The 9,675-nt window shown below is 38.8% G+C and overlaps 2 pseudogenes across 1 annotated transcript; one reads left to right on the top strand and one right to left on the bottom strand.

The window, feature by feature from the left end:
- The first annotated feature begins 332 nt into the window (after nt 1–332).
- Nucleotides 333–3,077, top strand: LOC143610002 (receptor-like protein kinase ANXUR2 pseudogene; annotated as a pseudogene).
- Nucleotides 3,078–4,308: 1,231 nt separating this feature from the next.
- LOC143610000 (receptor-like serine/threonine-protein kinase ALE2) lies at nt 4,309–8,341 on the bottom strand (annotated as a pseudogene). Its single transcript, XR_013149512.1, has 7 exons — nt 7,961–8,341; nt 7,515–7,886; nt 6,681–6,884; nt 5,642–6,013; nt 5,327–5,570; nt 5,093–5,240; nt 4,309–5,017 (listed from the first exon to the last, which is right to left on the bottom strand). The product of XR_013149512.1 is annotated as a receptor-like serine/threonine-protein kinase ALE2 (transcript).
- Nucleotides 8,342–9,675: the final 1,334 nt, after the last annotated feature.

Raw genomic sequence — 9,675 nt, 5'->3', positions numbered from 1 at the left:
TTTTTTTTTTTACGAAAACTCACCTACCCATTTACTTGCCTCTTAAAAAAACAAAAACTTTCACCACACAGTCAAAGCTCAATAATAGTAATCATGTCTAACATTTTTTTAACAACAAATTTCATACTTTCCCGGAGCTGAACACAAAATCTTTAAATGTTTAATTAACGTTTACAAATATCATAACTCTTGGGTGTTCGAATACAAAACCTTTAGCTTGTACCACACATTTTACCACACAGTCAAAACTAAAATGAAAGTTAAAAATATACTATTTATATCTTATGACATTATTAAATAAAAAATCATAATCCTCATTTACCACCCAATAGACATTATTAAATAAAAATCATAATCCTCATTTACCTATTTTTACTCTCATCCACTCTTTAATCCCACCAACCAAATCAACCATTCCACACAAATCATTTTCAAAAAACTGGTAAAATCTTTAAACCATATTTACCGCCAAAAAACTTTTTAAACATATCATGAACCCAAATTTCATCCACCTTCTAACCACCATCTTAACCCTAACCATACCACCTTCCGCCACCGTCACCGCCGCACCGTTATCCCTAACCTGCGGCTCAAACAACCCCGGCACCGACGCCGACAACCGAAAATGGGAATCCGACGCCAAATACCTCGCCTTTGGCCACAAATCCGTCTCGTCAACCGCCACGACAAAAGACCCTTCACTCTCCTCCGACGTTCCGTACATGACCGCCCGTATCTTCACCGGCGAAACCTCGTACAAATTCACAGTCAATTCGACCAGTCGGTACATCCTCCGCCTACATTTTTACCCCTCGGATTACCCGAATTATAATGTGACATCTTCATATACAACCGTTGTAACGAATTCAATCACATTGTTGAAAAACTTCAGCGCGTTTATAAACGCTGAAGCGTTGTCCCAGGCTTACCTTATTAAGGAATATTCGTTATCCGCTTTTAATTCCGAGACTATAACCCTAACATTCAAACCTAACGGTAACGGTAATGGTAATGGCAAAACCTTCGGGTTTGTTAACGGAATTGAATTAATAACCGAACCGGAATTGTTCGATGATCAAGCCGGATTAGTCGGGGTGGATTACGACTCCGGCACGATCGATGGCGCGTCGGCGAATATGCAAAACATGTTTCGATTAAACGTCGGCGGGCAGTATCTTCCGCCGACGAATGATTCGGGTGGGCTATTGAGGAGCTGGTATGACGACACGCCGTATATGTTTGGTGCGGGTACTGTAACGCATATAGCGAATGTGACGATTGATTATCAGGAGTTGTCGGAAGCCACAGCTCCCGCGGATGTGTACCGGACCGCGAGGTCTCAAGGACCGGACGCGAATGTTAATAAGCAAAGTAATGTGACATGGTTGTTTCCTGTTGATGCTAATTTTACTTATTTAGTTAGGTTTCATTTTTGTGAGTATCAAGTTGATAAAATAAATCAAAGGGTTTTTGAAATATATTTAAATAATGAGACCGCGTTCGCTACCGCGGATATTATCGCGTGGACGGGCGGGAAGGGGATCCCGACGCGAAAGGATTTCGCGATATATGTTGGTGATAAGTCGGGGGACGAGGAGTTATGGGTCACGCTTCATACGAATATCGAGTTAAAACCGGAGTTTTACGATGTTTTGTTGAATGGACTGGAGGTTTTTAAGATTAGTGATTCGAAGTCGAATTTGGCAGGAAGGAATCCAGAGCCGTCGAAAATGATGCAAAAACAGTTGATTGCGAACCGGGAAGCGTATGACCCGGACGCGATAACGGCTAAGCATGTGGTGGGTGGGGCGATGGGCGGTGTCGCCACGATCGGGGTGGCGATGGCTTTGTTGTTTGTGATTCGGCTGAGGAAGCGGGTTGCGGGGTCGGATTCGGGTGTCACGAGCTGGCTCCCGTTGTACGGGAACTCGAACTCGACTAGTAAGTCGACTATATCCGGGAAAAGCCAAACCGGGAGTAGTTTGTCTTCGGATGCGGTTTGCAATTGTCGGTATTTTTCGTTAGTCGAGATTAAAAGCGCGACGAATAATTTCGAGGAGGGGAACGTTATCGGGGTCGGGGGGTTCGGGAAAGTTTATAAAGGGATAATCGACGGGAACATGAAAGTGGCGATCAAACGGTCAAACCCGTCTTCCGAGCAAGGCGTTAACGAGTTCGTGACAGAAATCGAGATGTTATCGAAGCTACGACACCGGCATTTGGTCTCGTTAATCGGGTTTTGCGAAGAAGGTAACGAGATGGTTTTGGTTTACGATTACATGGGTAAAGGAACGTTGCGCGAACATCTTTATAAGGGTAACAAGATTACCCTTACATGGAAACAACGGCTCGAGCTCTTAGTCGGGGCCGCGAAAGGGCTTCACTACTTACACACGGGAGCAAAATACACGATTATTCATCGAGACGTGAAAACGACAAACATATTATGTGATGATAATTGGGTTGCGAAGGTGTCGGATTTCGGGTTATCGAAAACCGGCCCGAATTTGAACCAGAACCACGTGAGCACGGTGGTGAAGGGTAGTTTCGGGTACCTAGATCCCGAGTATTTCAGAAGACAACAGCTGACTGAAAAATCTGACGTTTACTCATTCGGGGTTGTTCTTTTTGAAGTGTTATGTGCCCGACCCGCTTTGAACCCGAGTCTCCCGAAAGAGCAAGTGAGTTTAGCCGATTATGCTTTGCAATGCTCGAGAAAAGGGACGTTGGAGGAGATGGTGGACCCGCATTTGAAAGGGAAGATTAAACCCGAGTCGTTTAAGAAATTTACTGAATGCTCGTTGAAGTGTTTAGCGGATCACGGGCTCGATCGTCCCTCAATGGGTGATGTGTTGTGGACTTTGGAATACGTGCTTAAATCGGAAACGAATGGTGAAGAAACGAGACATGGGAAGAAGTCGGGTTCTGCGGGTGGCGGGATGGTTGAAGTGCCGATTCAAAGTAGTGATATGATAGCGATGCATATGAGCACGTTGAGCCTTGACGATGAGTATGATTATGATAGCGATAATGATGGTAACGCGTTCTCGCAGATTGTTGATCCAAAAGGAAGGTGATTGGAGTCATGAATTGTTTGGATTGGCAAAAAAGAAGATTAAAATTAAAATGTTGTTGCCCAGGATCGAACTGGAGATCGATCTTCGGCGAGTAAGACCGACATGAAAACCACCACAGCAACAGACGGTTCAAAGCCTGTAATCTTTAAACCGAACATGTTTGGAGACTGTAATGTTTGTAACTATGAATCTGTTTTCATGTTTGGAGTTTGTAATATAATGGAAAAACATATTGTATAATTATGTGTATCTACATCCTCTTGTATACATAAAACATGTCATTTTAGTCCTTTCATTTCTTTGCTATAAGAGAAAATATTATATATACATAAAAAAAATAAAAATGAAAAACTGTTGTATTATAGTTCTAGACTTCGAAGCAAGTACATGGAAGAACATAAGACTAATAATGTTATAAACGAATCGTGTTTTGTGAGCTACTCGAGATCAATATATTAAAGGCTCGAATCAAGCTGGTTAGCTTAAGTTAAACTTTGAGTTCATTAAATAAAAGACTCAAACTCGAGTCCGAGTTTCATGTATAGTATAATATTTGTAAGTGTATATAATATATAATTTTAAAATAAAAGCTATTATTGATTTAAGTTTAGTTAAAAGAACAAATGATATACACTAGCCTAAGCATGTGTCTTTAAAGTATAGGTAAGGACAAAGTATGTAACATGTATATCTGTTCTCCGTTCTTTTGTACTAAGGACAATATAAAACAATAATGTGATGTCTTATTCTCTTTGTTCATGTTCCTCTTCGGGACAACGATGACTTTCTTTATCATCGCCATGGAGCCAACAAAAAAAACTTATTTTTCTTAGGAAGGACAATGATTTAAGTTCGAGACGTTTTGGATTCTAAAATTTGTCTACTTGACGTGCCGTTTTCATTTCAAAATATATATATATATATATATATTTTATTAGGCTTTGTGTATTGCAGGGGCTACAAAATTGAGCGACTTAGGTCATATGACGCCCAGTCAACAAATGAGGGATTTATGTTTAGGGGTGCAATGGTGTTGTAGCTCAATATATATATATATATATATATATATATATATATATATATATATATATATATATATATATATATATCACACATCATAATATAATAATATTTAACAAAACAAACCGGCGACAAATATTCATTCCCCCACCCCTTATCACCCCTATTATCACCGGAGAGGGGGGGGGGGTGTTCCTCAAAAAAGTCGCCCCAGTACGCTTAGTCTTAGATTATGTTTCCTTTGTAACTATCCTAATTATGATAAGACATAATACACAATTTTCAGCAATTTCATGATTGACACCAGATATGATTCTAAAAACACATAAACAAAGAAACTAACTCTTACCAAAAATCTGTTAACAATTACGTTTGTCGCGAAGGGAAAAACGCCATAAACAACAATACCTACTGTACAACGTAATTCTTGGGGCGCTTTTCTCTTTCGGTTTCAGAGACAGAGCATAACGTTTCAATCATAATTTGAAAACGGGCCCAAATTTAATCCAACCCGGGCCCAAAATCCAAATCCAGATATGAAAAACCGGTTACCTGCCTTCATGAAGGTCTTCTGAAAAGAGAGCCGCACGTGGGATATGATCATGATCAAATGCACTTAAGCCCGAGTACGGGCCCGATGAGAACATAGAAGATGTCCCGTCTGATTCAAAAGTGGTTGATGACTGTTTCTGGGCGGGTCGAGTATCTGTTGCTGATGTGTCTTGATACTCTGTGACACGCTGTACCATTTTTAGTGACTGTACTACTTCCCCCATTGTGGGCCGTTGGTTTGCTTCCGGTGCTACACAAGCCGCTGCAATTGTGCAAACTCGAGCCAAATCTTCAATCGGGTATTTTCCGCCGAGCTTTGGATCCACTAGTTCTTCCAAACGGTCCTTATCTCTTAGGATTGGTCGTGACTGTATAACAAAAGATTATTCAAAATGTTTAAAGCTTAAACTTTAAAATCATAAATTAAATATTAAGCAACTCACCCAAGATACAAGGTTCTCCTGTCCTGATGGTTGGGTCATATCCACGGGTTTCCTTCCAGTCAACAATTCAAGCAGGACCACCCCATAGCTGTACACGTCACTCTTGACTAACAGATGCCCAGTCATAGCATATTCAGGGGCCACATACCTGAATATGAATGCCAGCTCAGTAACTATTATAATGTTGAGGAAAAATTCAAATTACATATTTGAAAAAGCTTTATAGGAACTAACCCAAATGTACCCATAACACGAGTTGACAAATAAGTGGCTCGTCCTTCGGGTGCTTGTTTAGCTAGACCAAAGTCTGCAACTTTAGCATGAAAATTGTTTTCTAGTAAAATATTAGAAGCCTTAAAATCTCTATGAATAACAGAAGGCTGTGAATCCTCGTGTAAATATGCAAGTCCTCTTGCAGCATCAAGTGCAATCTTCATTCTGGTATCCCAATCCAATGGACAGTTAACCCCAAGCGGGCCTACAAAAAGACAATAATACCCTTTTAACGACAAAAAGACAATAACACCCTTAGATACAAAATAAACTTACCATGGAGCCAAGCTTCCAAACTTCCATTTGGAACAAGTTCATAACATAGAAGGTTTTCTGAATTATCTCTGTTGCTATAATATCCAACAAGTTTCACAAGGTTTCGGTGATGTAACCTACTGAGCATTTCAACTTCTACCAAAAACTCCTTATCGCCTTGCTGGCCTCCACTAGAAAGCCGCTTTATAGCTACTTGAGTCCCGTCACTTAAAACACCCTTAAAAACTCTTCCAAATCCGCCTTCACCGAGTATACTAGCTTGTTCAAAGTTATTTGTTGCTTTATTGAGTTCTTCGTATGCAAGAAAGCGTGTACTGGTTGGGTGCGTAAAAGACCCTGCGGTTGGAAGAGATTCCACTGCCCTTGGCTTATCTGTTTCCAAAAAGTAAAAAAGGTAAGAAACTGAAGAAATAAGTAACAGGTGTTACAACTACTTTTAGTGATAAGACACGTCATCAGAAGAAGAACCACATAAAGTGACGCTAGTCCTTAGACCTGTAAACGAACCGAATGCTCGGTGAACTGTTCATTAAGCGGTTGGCAGGAAGTTCGTTTATTTATTAAACTTTCAGGCCCACCACATTGTTGTTCACATTCACTTTTAATTGGTTGTAGCTCAGTTATGTTTGTTCATCTATGTTCAGTTATGTTATCTCATTTACATTCGTGAACCTACCTTTATACTGTTGACGGACAAACATAAACGACACAAACACGTTCATTTTCTTAACAAACATACACATAGAAGAAAACCCCATTTGTTTAATAATTTGTGTTCGATCATTTGTTTGGTCAAAATTAAACAAACGAACATGAACCGTTCTTTTTCGTTCGATTCATTTACAAGCCTACATGGGAATTGGGAAATCCATTTTGTTACTACTACCCCTTAACCGATTATGTTGACTCAAAAATAATCAGGTAACCATAATCATATTACTTACCCAATTACCCAAACACTAAAAACTGATTATGCACGTCTTGGAAATGCAATAATTAGAAAATCAAGTTGAGGTTCATAATTAGCATAAATTCATACCAGTTTCTTTTGGCAATGGTTCAGGCTTTCGTCGAAAAGAACAAAGTATAAGAACACAAATAACCGCAAGCAATAGAATTCCAGCACCAATTCCAACAGCAAGAATCAAACTGAGGTGCTTTCCGCTACTTTGAGTGTTTGATGATGTTGGAGTTGAAGGCGTTGAGAGAGGTGGTTTCGCAGGCGGTGTAGCAACACTAGGTTCTGCAATTATATATTACAATGCAAAAAGGAGGTCAATGCTTGTTTTAAGAGAAACTGCACGAAAACAAAATACATTTTTACTAATTTTAACACCCAACTTAAAATTAGGTGTAAAATAGAAATCCAAGTTACATCTTGTTATTAGCAACCAAGTTACATTTTATTATTATTTTATAGCTACAAGTAATGCTTGTGTTTTGCTGATTTTAAAAAACTGTTGAAATGACATCTTATTTGTCATTTTAGCATATATATGTATGACAAAATGCATCTGATATGACCTTTAATAATTATTCTAATCCAAATTTAATAACAATTTCATTTTTCAATACTCTTTTTCAATGTAGGCACATTTTTTACATATGTGGCTCAGATGTGACATTTAATAATTCTTTTCAATCTAAATTTCAGACAATATCATTTTTATCAAACTTATAATGATTTATTTAAGTTTTCCAGATACTCAATTTTACATGTGTGACATCAACTAAAATCAGACATAATAAAAACACTGTAAGCAGGTATCTATTTTGTTTCTAGTTTAAGGTTGATTGCTAAAACTGGGATTTACTTAAAAAGTTTGTATTTAACAAACAAACAATGCTTAATATTAAATTACTGAAAAACTACCTTGAGCAGAGGCAACGGACTTGAACCAGGTTAAATTAAGAAGCTTATAGCCACCAACGAGCTTGGGGTCTGGATGAACTTTATGCATAGAAAGTGAAGAGTTTATTGCAGAAGCTTCACGGGAAGAAAAACTGATTCCTGTGTGTGGAATTAAATCCATTGAAATATTAAGTCTTGATAAACTGAGTAAATAAAAGTTTATTAGCTCGATCTGAGAGGTTCTTAGACCAAGTTGAGAAGCAAACTGTTCAAATAACTGATTCCAATTTGGGCTCGATGAGACATTAAATAGAAGAATATCGAGTTTTATTGGATATAAACAGTGGCACTCGTCTGTGTGTCGTCTTTGCACTGTCCCGGGTCCACAACAATCTGCATAAAGAAACACAACAACCTGTTATAATTATTTTCGAAAGAAAAAATTAAAGAGAAAAAAGAAGTCTTACTGGATCCATGAGGAGACAATGGTGGCTGGGCTATGCCAGTAGGTAATGTGGGACCCGATTACTAGGTGCAATCGCTAGCCTTGGAGGTGTAAATCCAGCAACAGGAGGTTCGGTCGCACTCTTTCTCATTGAAGGTTTTGAAAAATGTGAGTTTGAAGGGGAGTGAGCAGAGGTCACCAATGGTCCATAGTTAGGTGGTTCAGCTGGTGCTAGCACAAGCTTGGGAGCACCATGGTGAGGATACCCTCTCTTATGGTGATGTACAATTTGAGCCCCGGTTCCAATATCAGTAAAACCAGCATCAACGGTGCATGTGATGATATACAGAATAAATAACTGTTTCAGCAATAAACAATGAATATTGTTTCCTGATCCTGCAATTTAAAGGAATGCAGCATAATCAGTCCACCATAGGTAAAACAATCCATAACAATACAAAATTGAGATAATGATTAATAACTAAACAGCTTGATCATTAATCATATTCTAAACATAGTTAGCAATTGTGAATGGGGGACAATTTCTAACATCTAAAATTCTAAACCTTAGATATCGTAACATGAACCACAATTAGTGTTTAAGCCATGGAAGCTAGAGGTGAGCAAAAACCAAACCATAACCGACAAAACCAATCGGTTATGGTTAAGTAAATCTGGTTAACCGACCATTCAGTTAATGATAATGTGTCTTCGTTAACCGACTTTCATGGAAACCGAACCTTGTATATTTGTGCTTTTCCAAAAGTTTATACCTCTAATTCCATGTTTTATACCTCCATTTATAGATACGAGCAATTAATTTCATGCTGCAACTGTTATAACCGAGCTTGGAACTGGCATATTTCAGCTTCGAAACTTCAAAATTGTGTTTGGAACATCATTACCAAACCATTTTCAGCAAACGCAAAGTAAAGAAATAACAAAAAAAATACATTAGACAATTAATCGAACCTAACCTACCATTCGGTTTACGCTGTTCAAGAAGCTCGTGGCTTGCTCAATAAAAGCTCGAATAAAAACCAGCTAAAAAAACTTAATTAGAAACAACCTAAACTGAGTCGACTCATTTTTTGTAACCAAGCCAAAATCAACCCAAGCTCGGCTCGATCTTAGGCTCGTTTAACTTCAAAATCGAGCTCGAGCCTAGTTGAGCTGCCTCATTTACCTTCGAGCTCGAGCTCAAAACCACCCTGGCTCGACTCGTGAACAGCTTATGTATTACACTTATGGTTAAGCCCCCGTAACCCCTAGTGGAAACCCTAACTCATGGTTAGGCCCCCGTAACCCCTAGTGGAAACCCTAACTCAACCGGAATCAATAAGTAACAGCTAAATTGATAAAATATTATGCCTTAGATATCCATATCCTATAAAAAAAACCTGCACTTCGGGTTTAAGCCACGAAAACCCTAAATCACCTAAAATCAACAACTAACACCTAAATTAATACGAGTACAACATTACACAAAAAACCTAATATATAACCACAATTAACATCTAATCAACAGTCAAACTAAGTCAATCTCAAGCCTAGCTGATCTGTAACATAGCCAAAATCGCTCGGCTCGTTGGCTCAATCTTAGGCTCATTTAACTTCAAAATCGAGCTCGAACCTAGCTGTTCTGCCTCGTTTAATTTCAAGCTCGAGCTCGAAACCACCCTGGCTCGACTCGTGAACAGCTTATTTATTTCAGTTATGGTTAAGCAATCTTCCATA

The sequence above is a fragment of the Bidens hawaiensis genome, unplaced genomic scaffold (genome assembly GCF_021521415.1).
Source record: "Bidens hawaiensis isolate Kalapana, Puna unplaced genomic scaffold, B.hawaiensis_p1.1 tig00023535_1, whole genome shotgun sequence".
Lineage (NCBI taxonomy): Eukaryota > Viridiplantae > Streptophyta > Magnoliopsida > Asterales > Asteraceae > Bidens > Bidens hawaiensis.
The sequence above is the reverse complement of the archived record's forward strand: the minus strand, read 5'-3'. Positions and strand labels throughout refer to the sequence as shown.